The sequence below is a fragment of the Phallusia mammillata genome, chromosome 5 (assembly GCF_965637545.1).
Source record: "Phallusia mammillata chromosome 5, kaPhaMamm4.hap1.1, whole genome shotgun sequence".
NCBI lineage: Eukaryota > Metazoa > Chordata > Ascidiacea > Phlebobranchia > Ascidiidae > Phallusia > Phallusia mammillata.
The window spans coordinates 24,147,072-24,159,473 of record NC_137256.1 but is presented as its reverse complement, the minus strand read 5'-3'; the positions used below and the strand labels follow the sequence as shown (position 1 = coordinate 24,159,473).

Sequence of the window (12,402 nt, the reverse complement as noted above, 5' to 3'; positions counted from 1 at the left end):
ATATATTCCTTCCAGTTCTTGTTGGTTTGCCAATTGTGGGTTGAACAGTTTATTCCTAAAAGTTTTCTATTGTTTTTCATAAAATTGGGGTAAATTTGCGTAATGTCAGTTCGTAGATTATGGGAAAAGCGATGATTTCAGTTTTGTTTTTGTTAATTTTTTGCCCAGATGCCAATTCGTAAAGTTTCATTTGGTCAAAGATTTCGTTCAAAGATGGTTGGTTGGATATTATAAAAGTCGAGTCATCCGCGTATTGTTGTATTTTTGTTTCGATCGGGCCAATTTTAATTCCGTTTATTTTCGAATTGGTGTTTGTAGTTTGGATTAATGCTTCAGTTATGGCTACATATAATAACATAGACAGGCCACAGCCCTGCCTCACGTCACGCAGAATTTTAATTTCTTTTGTAAGTTTGCCGTTTACGTTAATTTGGCTTGTTATGTTTTTGTAGAAAATTTTGATCCAATTCAGGGTATAGTCGTTTATGCGTAATTTTTCCAGGGCTTTGAAGATGAATTCATGATTTAGGGTGTCGAAGGCTTTTTCAATATCAATAAGTACAAGGGCTAGAGGGGACGATTTTTGTTTTGCGTATTCTATGATAGCTTTAATATTGTAATGTATGTGTTGAATATATCGTTTTGGGAGGCCGCATTTTTGTTCTATTGCGATTTTATTGTTAAGTTCATTTTGTAAGCGGTTTGCGATGGTTTTGCTTATTATTTTATAATACGAATTCAGAAGAGATATTGGTCGCCAATTTTTGATAAGGGTTTTTGATAATTTTTAAATTTTTGATAATTTTATCTTGTTTTTTGGGAATGAGTTTAACGATCGCATTTTTGGATGATTTGGGGAGTTCTTTTTGAAGGTATATGTTTTGTGTTAATTCATGAAAGCTATATTTTATTAGAGGCCAAACTTTTTTATAAAATTCCACTGGTATGCCGTCTTGTCCGGGTGATGAATTTAAATTCATAGCGTTGATTGACAATTCTAATCCGTTTAGGTTCAAAGGGGAAATTCGGCTTAAGTCGTCGGTTGCGTCAATTTTAATATTCGAAAGGAAATGATTTTGAGCGTTTGCCGTCGGTTTACTTTTGTTTTGCCAAAGGGTTGCGTAAAATTTATGTACCTCATTTATGATTGTATCATGGTCCGTTTCGATTCTGCCGTTAATATTAAGCGGTCGTATGCTGGTTGTTTCCTGTTTTATGTTTTCAACTCTAAAAAAAGTTTATCGGGTCGTTCTTCATTAGTTACTTGTGTGACACGGGATCTTATTTGCGCTCCTTTCATTTCTTTTTCTTGTTGGGTTTTTAGTTTCTTTTTGAGTGCGATGAATTTTATATTTGGTTCAAGGTTATTTTGGTCCATTTTTGCTACCAGGTCGTCTAATTCGTTTCGGTTTTGTATGAGTTTTTTTTGTCGTTTTTCCTTTTTTGAATCGCGAAGGTAAAAATGAATTTCTTTTTAATTTTGTGTTTTAGGTTTTCCCACCAAGTTATAGGGTTATCTATTTTAGCTTTTTCATTTTCGAAGTCTAATATAAGGTTATTAATTAACTCAATATAATTTTGGTCACCTAATAGGTCCAAGTTTAATTTCCAGGGGGATTTGCACCATTGTTTACTAAGATTAAAATTAGCTGGCGCGTTCCAGTGGTCGGAGAATATAATTTGGTGAGTGAAGCGGTCGAAGCTTTGTTGAGCAGCGGCGCCATGTCCGAGTCATGTTAGAAACGTGTTAAGAGGAAGAGCAACGCGAAATCGGAGTTTATAAAGAGGCAATGGCGATTAAAAGAAAAAGGCAAATAGCACGCTTCGATGCGCATAAGCGAACACGATAGTGAGGTCGCTACAGTGAGCGAATTTAATTGATTTGCTTAGAAGGTATGTATTACAGTAAATTCGGTCTAATCGGGCTGAGGATTTGTTTCCTATACGGGTGTAGAATTTTTTATTTGGATAAAGAGAGTTCCTCGACGTCCGGCCTTGGAAGCATCGGCTGGAGGAAGCTTCGGCTGGACGTCGGAGACCGCCTGCTAGAGCGACACTTTGTGTTTGTGGGCTCACCATAGTAGGCTTTGCAAAAAAGTCCGTCACGCGACTGAAACATTCCCACGCAAAATGATGTTACGAGACTAAACTAAATTCTTTCCGTATGTTGTTGTGGGAATACTTGAGAAAGAAATAAGTTAGCTTTAAGTTTGGTAACTGGACAGTTTTATTTTTCAAAGGTATTTAAATTTGAACGCGACAAGCATAGTAACTTATGATTGTACAATGGCACGAAAATCACAGGACATAGCAGCGAAAATCTAGCGGTTGAAAATACGCTACAATAATACTAACAGACGGAGCACAACGGTAAAAAACGCAGCAGCTGTACCTGGTAAAAAGAAAGATGCCTGAGAGGTTGGAATCTCGTTGGAGAAGCGAGTGGCGCTAACGGCAACGCGACCGGGTTTGACAACACAGGTGGATTCCAGCCGGTTGAATAATTAAAGGTAAGTAAACAACGACCACCAAAAAAGAAACCTAAACATGCCGAAAACGCATAGTTAATAGATTTTTAATAAGTAAGAATTTAAAAGTCAAACACTGAATCACTTCCCATGTTGTTGTTTCAAAAAGAAAAGTGCGCGCCGAGAAGAACACAATTAGAAAAACAAACACTGAAGAAGTAACGAAACTAAAGTACGCACATGGGGTTTTGGCGACTATGTATTACTAATAATATTATTATTATTACTATTATTTATCGATATAAACCAAGATTAATTAGACACATAAAACATATAAAGGTTTGGGTATTTCCTACAATCATTGAATAAGATGACGAATGATGCATCGTCCGCACAACAAAACTAGTTGTCCATGTTTGTAAATGTGATTGTAAATGTAAATATATTTAGCTTGGACCGCGAGTGTTCGAAAAAAATGCAAAAGGGACCTTACTGACAAAACATTAAAAAAAAGTTTGAGAACCGCTGTTCTAGATCATACCGGCCATTTGAAAGGAACGCCTTTTAGATTGTGAGTTTTTTAACTGTGGGGGATGTATGGTAATTGATTGTGATTTTTACGTATCGAAAGGTAATAAATGCTGGTGAAAGGCATGTTTAGGTAGTAACCTTTTTGGTTTTTTAAAATGTAATAACTTGAGACGTAACGCATGTTTGGTGTCGCCTAAGATATTTATTAAAACTGTCCGAAACTTTGCCCATGATTTTGTGATACTAATGCAGTGTAATAATGAGTTAAGTTTATTTTGGTGAAACAACACATAGCGACACGATTGCACTGAGCAATCGCCAAGCAAGCCATAAATAGCTGCGCAATATTAGAACTTTGTGGGGCGCAAAAAGTAGATGGCACAACTAGTGGATAATGAATATTGTTACATGCTGCAGCAAAACATCTGACATATTGTTTTAGTTTAGGAAGGGCCACGTAGATATATGCTTGCAGCGAGTTACTGAGCACCACTCGCATTTTGCACCAAAGGTTCTCCGGCGCACTTTCGCCAGCCGCATGGTTGCAGGCAGTTGGATCAAAGCGCCGATTTTAAAAAGCGGTCATAACATTCGAAAAACAAAATGTAAAGACCTGAAATTTGCAGAAGTACTAGATATGAGAGCAAATTATAAAGCTATATTGTAAAAATTGTAAAAAATAAAAAATATTGGTTAGAAAATAAAAGTAAAGTCAGAGAAGTATAGACAAATGACCTGTGCAGAATGCTAAATAAAACGTTGTTACGCAACATCGATATTTATGATATTTACAGCATTTATTGATGAGGTATACAACTACGTTTATGCAAAATTTTATTAATAATTATTGTCTAACAAAAGTTATGGGACCTCAAACTTCAGACCTTATCGACATCTATCTCCAAAGCCACGAGCCGCTGCCCGTCGTCACCACATACCAACAACTTTCTAAAATAAAACACTGTTACGCAACATATATTTTTATGAAATTTAAAGCATTTATTGATGAGGTATACAACTATGTTTAAGCGAAATTTCATTAACTACTTATTTGTCTACCAAAAGTTATGGGACCTTAAACTTCAGACCTTATCGACAGCTATCTCCAAAGCTATACAACTGTAAGTCTATAAAAATCGTTGTGCGCACTCTTTGCCGTAAAGGTTATTTATGTTCTTGCGTTAAAGTTCAGCTTTCCTCTTTCAATCTGTTGTTTAAAGCTAAACTTTATACTTTATACCAAATAGTGAAAAGGTTAAATTTTGCAGCAGAGATTCAACAGTGGCAAAAAGAAATTAATAAAATTATTTGCAAACAGAAACAACTTTTTTATGGTACAGTGTTCGCCTCAAAAACACAAAAATCGTATTAAATAATGATGAATTTGTTGTACAAATACATTACAATGCAAAAGCAACAAAAAATAGATAAACCTGTTCACAAACAGAAATTAATAAAATTGTTTGCAAACAGAAATATTTTGTTATAGTATTTAAATTAAAGAACAAAAAATGGCATAACAAAACACTCTTGACTAAGTACAAAGTGAAACAGTTTAAATACACACATCTAAAAAACTGATGTGTGCAAATAAAATTAAACTCAAATTTGTAAACATAACCAATGTAACTCGAGTTCAATAACTAACAAGTATTTGAAACCCCTAAGATACAGCATCAGTATGATAGGTGACAAACAAATGGACATATCATAAGAATTAAATAATATACACGAGAAAAACTTGTAAAAACACCATTAATAGAATATAAAGCAATATAATAAAATTTGAAAACAGTTTGGTACATTCACAGCATTTGCACTATGGGCAAAGAATGGCATGACAATGTAACAGAAAATATTACAATCGTTATAAGTGCAGTAGCCACACCTGTATTAGGCTACATAGAAATAAGTATAGGATACAAGCATAGGGATGGGTGGCGAAGTAGTTTGAAAACAGATTTGTTAAAATCTGTAGCAGGGACAGACAACTGCATAAAATTTGTAACCTGTTTGTGTCTATTGCATGAAATGAATTAAACAATAATGATACAAATAGTACAATAAAAAATATGTTTTGGCAATGTTTTCATGTTATTCAACACTTGTCATTCCGTAATTTGGCTACTGCATTAAAGAGCTAAAACAGACAGTACAAACAAATGTCCCCATGAATAAGTAAAGAAATCAATGATAACATCAATATTATTTCATTTTTCTATCCCACATTAGCACTGAAGGTTGTTGTGGATATAAGTTTTAACCGCATTGTATGTCAATAAAGACAGGTCGTAGCAAGTGATTTAGGCTGCAGAGTTCAGTTGCCTCTTAGATAACAGGAGGTTGAGTTTGTCGAACAGCTTGTCAAGTTTTTGCATCAAAGTCTATTCTTGTTGAAGGTCAGGTGGTCTGAAATTCAGAGGTATTGGGTTTAAAACATACACCAAGCATAAACCATTTAAACAAAAAAGCTATTCAAATTAAAAGACAATTATTCAAAATGCAATTCTTGAAAAGTTAATTCAGACACTTTAAATCACAACTTATTTTAACATTAAGCTGCAGACAATGCACATCAGTCGGCCGCATTGGCTAGTGTAGCCATACAACGGCCCTCCAGTTTGTTGGGAGCAATAGGGTAAAAACCCATGCCTTACCTATTCTGTGCGATGCCACAATTGGGCATTGGCTCGATGCTTTTATATTTTAACATTCATGTTTTAAAAACTGTTTTATTGCACTAACCATGTAATTGCTTATGGTTTATAAAACTGTTGTCAATGAAATACCAAGAAAAATTGAAGCACTTGATTAAGCACAAAGCATAGCTTTCGTGAGTAACTGAATTTGAATGCATTCATTTAAATCAACAACTATACATTCTTGTGATGGACAAAAGTACCATAATTAATTTTGTACCTTGTTTTTCCTGGTGTTGTATCTTTGAGGGAACCACTAGAGTACTTCCTTGTTGTTTTTCTTGCATAAAGATCCATCTCGTTTGGAGTTCATGTGGTATGAAATACAAAGGTAAAATTAAATTACAAATATCTCATTATTATTCAGGTAAGCTATAACAAAAAAACTATTAAATTGATTGTAAAAAACACATATCTTCAAGTCATTGGGAAACAAGAAATCAAAACTAACAACTGATTATGAACAAAGTTGGTATATATCTTTTCATATTGCAGTTAATGTTAATAATTTGAAACTTTCCAACTAAGCTCAGTAATCAATACATATGTTGACATTAAAGTGAAATAGTTAGACCAGTGCTCTTCAACCTTTTTAGAGGCACAGAACCCTCAAGGTGTTTTCTCAAACTTTGCGGAACTCCCCATAAAATAATTTTATTGTAATAAGTATCAAAGAAAAAACATACATTTTACTTAACACATCCCAAGCGCAAAAGTTGACTTCAATTAAATGATTTACTGAAACGCATCGCCCTGTTACTTGGATCAGTCGTTTCTACATTTATGTCGCAACCTAGCCAAAGTGTATCAAGACTGTGTTTATTACGTCACAATTGATTAGATTTTACTAGATTGTACAAGCAATCGAGCATTGCTGATTGCAACAATAATATTATGAATCATTCATGTTTGAATTGCTACACCAAACCGCTGCGAACTCCTGTGCAACTCTTAAAGTTCGCGGAACCCCTGTAAGGGTTGTATGAAACCCTAGGGTTCCGCGGAACTCTAGTTGAAACCCACTGAGTTAGACCGTAGGTTGTGACCCTCTTCTGCACTTAAATTTAAATCTACAACAACACCTTAGGTTTATGATTATAGCTTAGTATAGTACCTGATACAGTTTATCATTGGCTGGTCTTCGAATAGACAGGAGGTCAGATTGAATTGATGGAAGTTCTGAAAATATAGCCACAGAAGTAAAACGAGTTTACTTTATTATTGATTATACAAGTACTTACGGGTTGGTCAATTAGCATCAGTTGCAACCTAACAAATGTCTTCTACACCAGAACAGAAAAAGTTCTATGCCTGAAACACACACAAAAAGCCCAAGCCAGCAAATAGCTGCAAAACTTGTAAACAAATAGTTAACTGCTAATATAGGAGTCTAACACTGTAAGTCTGCTCATACACAGAAACTATAAATCACCTAGCACAGGCAACTCCCTACACCTGTTAAAAACAAAATAAATAAACCATAAACCTGGAAAGACAAAAAAGATTAATCTGATAATATACACATCCTAAATTCCTAAACCTGTAAACAACAAAAAACATGTAAACTGTAAATCAGGGAAGTTAAAATAAACTGTTAACGATCATAAACAAACACCCTAAACATGTAGACAAAAAAACATGTGATCTGTAAATCAGGGAAGTTAAAATAAACTGTTAATGATCATAAACTAACACCCTAAACATGTAGACAAAAAAACATGTGATCTGTAAATCAGGGAAGTTAAAATAAACTGTTAACGATCATAAACTAACACCCTAAACCTATGAACAACAAAAACATGTTATCTGTAAACCAGGAAAGTTAAAATAAACTGTTAACAATCATAAACAAACACCCTAAACCTGTAAACAAAAAAACATGTGATCTGTGAATCAGGGAAGTTGAAATAAACTGTTAATGATCATAAACTAACACCTTAAACCTGTGAACAACAAAAACATGTTATCTGTAAATCAGGGAAGTTAAAATAAACTGTTAACGATCATAAACTAACACCCTAAACCTGTGAACAACAAAAACATGTTATCTGTAAACCAGGAAAGTTAAAATAAACTGTTAACAATCATAAACAAACACCCTAAACCTGTAAACAAAAAAACATGTGATCTGTAAATCAGGGAAGTTGAAATAAACTGTTAATGATCATAAACAAACACCCTAAACCTGTAGACAAAAAAACATGTGATCTGTAAATCAACAAAAGTAAAATAAACTATTAACGATCATAAACTAACACCCTAAACCTGTAAACAAAAAACATGTTATCTGTAAATTTAGGAAAAGTTAAAATAAAATGTTAATTGTTAACCTTTATAAACAAACAACCTAAAACCTGTAAACAACAAAAACATGCAAACTGTAAATCAGAAAAGTTAAAATAAACTGTTAACAATCATAAACTAACACCCTAAACCTGTGAACAACAAAAACAGATCGTTGTACACATACAATACAGAAAAAAACTAGAAGGGTGGCTTAGCACATATTGCCCTTGCATATACACTATAACCTATTTTAAAACATAAATATATTTCCTATGCTTATTTTGTATTGGGTCCCATATTAGCCATCGTCTTTTATAACTTTAGTCGTTTCTGCAGGCAAAAACTCATGGGTCCCCACACATGTAAAGTTGAAAATAATGCAATTCAAGAGATAACCATGAGAAAGTCGGGTGATGTAAGGTAAAACACAGTGATCGGCACTGGGCTTAAATAATAATACTATGTAGAATACAAGCTATAAAATTAGATTCACCCCAGATATTGTTTGAAGTATGTCCTATTTAACGTTTTAAAAAACTGACCCATTTTAGGGGGCTAGTAGAGCAACTAATTGGGTTCGACACACAAACTAAAAAATATGCAAAAACCACAATGACTCAATCAATAGTACTGCCAAATTTCAGCCCAATCCGCCAATGTTTAAAATTTCGACCACTAGAGGTGTTTTGAGCAACAAATGTTAATGTTTCTGACGTCATAGGGCTGTTAACAAGCCCCAAACTGCCATGGCGCAAAAACGACCACCAAGCAACCCACCAATGAGCAACATACAACTGGTTGCCCTTGTAACACTATTGCTCCAAAGAAATCTTTCGTTTGTGGTGACCAGTAACATACAAATACGTTTTACACTTTAGGGGCTTGTGGGGTAAATGTTAGGACTACAGGGTTGAACGCAACAATCGACACATATAAATGGCATACTATACAAGACATCCAAATTTCAGCCAATTCTGACACTGTTTAAAAACTCACCCATTTTAGGGGGCTAATGGGGTAAATAACGGGGTTATTAACAAAACAAAGTAGGATGCACATCTACATAACTATATCTACCATCTGTGTAAATTTCAACCAAATCCATCAAACATTTGATGTTAAAACGAGTCGGACAAACTTCGGGGTAAAAACACCCATTTTAGGGGGCTAGCGGGGTAAATACTGGGGTTATCAACAAAAATAAAGTGGGATGCACATCTACATAACTACATCTTCCATCTGTGTAAATTTCAGCCAAATCCATCAAACATTTGATAAAAAAACGAGTCGGACAAACTTCGGGGGGAAAAATACCCATTTTAGGGGGTTAGCGGGGTAAATACTGGGGTTATCAACAAAAACAAAGTGGGATGCACATCTACATAACTACATCTACCATCTGTGTAAATTTCATCCAAATCCATCAAGGATTTAATGGAAAAACGAGTCGGACAAACTTTGGGTAGAAGAAAAAATAAGAAAAAAAAAGAAAAAAAAAGAAAAAAAAAGAAAAAAAAAGAAAAAAAACAAAAACATTTTGAGTAAAATCAATATGTGTCCCCTTCAGGGAAGGGGACCCATAATTATTGAATCTGTCATGAAAACAAAATCTGTTATATTATGACTAAAATGTAATGACAAAAAATATAAAAATTAAAACCTGAAAATATGTATAAGATAATGTCAAAACCTGCAAAAATGTTTAATAAGATAATGATAAAACCTGTAAAGATGTTTAATAAGATAACGTTAAAACCTGAAAATATGTTTAATAAGATAACGTTAAAACCTGAAAATGTGTTTAATAAGATAACGTTAAAACCTGCAAAAATGTTTAATAAGATAACGTTAAAACCTGCAAAAATGTTTAATAAGATAACGTTAAAACCTGCAAAAGTGTTTACTTAATATAAAGATTGAAACCTGCAAAGATGTTTTATAAGATAATGTTAGAACCTGCAAAAAAGTTATTAACTAAAAGGTAAACAACACATTCCTAAAAAACACAAAAAATTGTTAAAACCTGCAACATTTGATGAAAATATAAGATTATTCCTGCAAAAAAACTAAGGAAATTTATTAATACATTAAAATGACAAAGTCATTAATCGATGACACATAAACTTTACCTTAGCAATGTAGAAATGCACAATAACAAAGATTGAATTGAACCAAATTGATACAACACAATGGATTCACTCCAAAGCAAGACCTGAAAAATAAAACAAAGGTTTTGACATTTGATAGCAAAGTATTTTAACACAAGTAGTACACACCTGGAATGAAGTTAAACAATAGTTGAGAGTGTACAGACTGAAGTCTCAATTCTGAATTTTTACTACTTTCTGGGCACTTGACGATGGTGGTTCAGGTGGTTAGAGCGACGCATAAACAAACACAATACTGTAATGATGTTTAAAGAATCTGTCGGCTGATGTAAAAGGCACAACACCCCCCAAGAACTGGTCTACTTAAAAAGAAATGAAGGATAGTTAAAGTAGACTCTGCACACATTTTTGTTGATGAATGAGGGAAAACGCAAGCAAAACTAATGTCACAATAATATTGATGGCAGTTGCTCTTGGTTCATCCCCAGTCTCAATCAAAGAGTTCATGCATCATCAGTAGAAAAAGTCTGAAAAAACGTTTGAACCACCACCGTCCCTGTACGGCCGACGAAAAAAAACACAATACATGCTTGCCTTCACTAACTGTCTTGCATAAAACCGTCACAAATTAGCCTATGAAAAGAAGTTGAGTCTGTCATGTTTTACAACCACCCAAACAGTCATCGCCCCGTTATGACTGGGTGGCCGGGTCAAGTAGGTTACGGAACTGAACTAATAAATAAGTTAGTATAAATCCACAAGAAAAAAATGGGCTTGACCAGCACAAGTGGAATAGGGGACATTTTAAGCGCATTTTTATTACTTGATATATTTAATCGAAAATATCCTTGCTATATCCTTGCTAAATATCTAGCACAAATTTCCTTTTGACTGAAGGAAAAGTGTACCAAAAATACAAGCAAGAACTACAAAAGCTGGTCAAAACCCCAAAAAAAAATCCACGATAGCCCTAATTTTACAATTAATATAGGCGCAGCAGATTTTGTTTAAAGAGTCCAGTGATGATTACAGCGTATAACAATATGGTATCACTGTTCTCTGCCCTGCGAGACCCCCCCAAGGACCCAAATGTATTACGCAACCTCTGGGCTGGGAAATTTTACCAACAGTTTGCGCCCTATCAGGGTGGCTCACGGGACTTTTCTGGCTAAATGCTAAGTCGGCCCCCTCAGGCTTTCGAGCCAAAGCCTTCATTGGGAGTAACAGTGTCCGGTACTCGGTCCCGCCTGCACCGCGGCCGGCGCATGCGGTGGAGGCCATGCCAGTCGTGTTTCTATGCGCATCTTATTTTAGCTAAAGCCATTTAGCAACGCGCCACACCTAGCTAAAAATCGATCTAAGCTAAGTTCCTACATGGCGCGCGAATCCCAAATGCATCTAACCTATGTTACCTAGCCTAACCTTAGTTAACGAGTGCTACTTTAGTTGTAACCCCTAGCGCCAACTTGCTGACAATAGTAGCACTCCTACAGACTTGGACCATTCTTTGACCACCGAGGAAGACTTCCTTCACGGTTCCTCCTCGGCAAAGAATAGGTCACTCACCCTAGCGCCAGTTAACCTAAGTTAGGCCTATCAGTTCCGAAAACCCAGTTGACCCACAACAGACTCCTATGTTTACATACAATTAAATATTTGAAGTTGAGATGTTGGTTGATTGACGATGAATGAATGCAAGATGGACACGTCGCAGATATACAAAGGTTCTACAAACAAATATACACATGATTAGATGTATTCCAAGTGTCTAATAGCATTATTACAATAAGTACCAAGTTCTTATTTTTACTCTTTGCAAATAGTTTTATGTACTTGCGTTTAATGTAACTTAACGTATGCAAAAAAAAAACAATTCAAAAAACTTACCCCACATAACGCCGAGCATCCAACGTGAAATAAAAACCTCCTGGTGAGAAAACGTTGCGCAATCGCTTTTGGTTCAGATGCGCTTTGCAGACGGTTGCGTTCGAATTCAATTTCGCAAGTATTTTTTTTCACAAAACTAAATGACCAACTGTTTTTAATGTATTATTTGTGCCTTTATTTGCAAATAAATATCATGCGACATTTGGTTGTATTTTCTAAAAATCCTAAAAAAACGATTGTTGTAGTTATTAACTTTAGTTTATTTGCGCGGCAAAACTTGGGGATTACCCCAGAAAAATCTCACACTATTGTTCGCCAACAATCATCTTGAAGACTAATTGACTACGAGTCGACGATAGGTTCAATAAACGGCATTTATTTCTTTGAATATTAATTAAAAGATATACGCACTTTTTATGGCAG

At 34.8% G+C, this 12,402-nt stretch overlaps 1 long non-coding RNA gene across 1 annotated transcript; it reads right to left on the bottom strand.

Moving 5' to 3' along the window:
* Window positions 1-4,518: 4,518 nt before the first annotated feature.
* LOC145230229 (uncharacterized) lies at window positions 4,519-7,387 on the bottom strand. Its single transcript, XR_013860607.1, has 4 exons — window positions 6,940-7,387; window positions 6,813-6,877; window positions 5,919-5,995; window positions 4,519-5,408 (listed from the first exon to the last, which is right to left on the bottom strand). It is a non-coding gene; the product is annotated as an uncharacterized LOC145230229 (long non-coding RNA).
* Window positions 7,388-12,402: the final 5,015 nt, after the last annotated feature.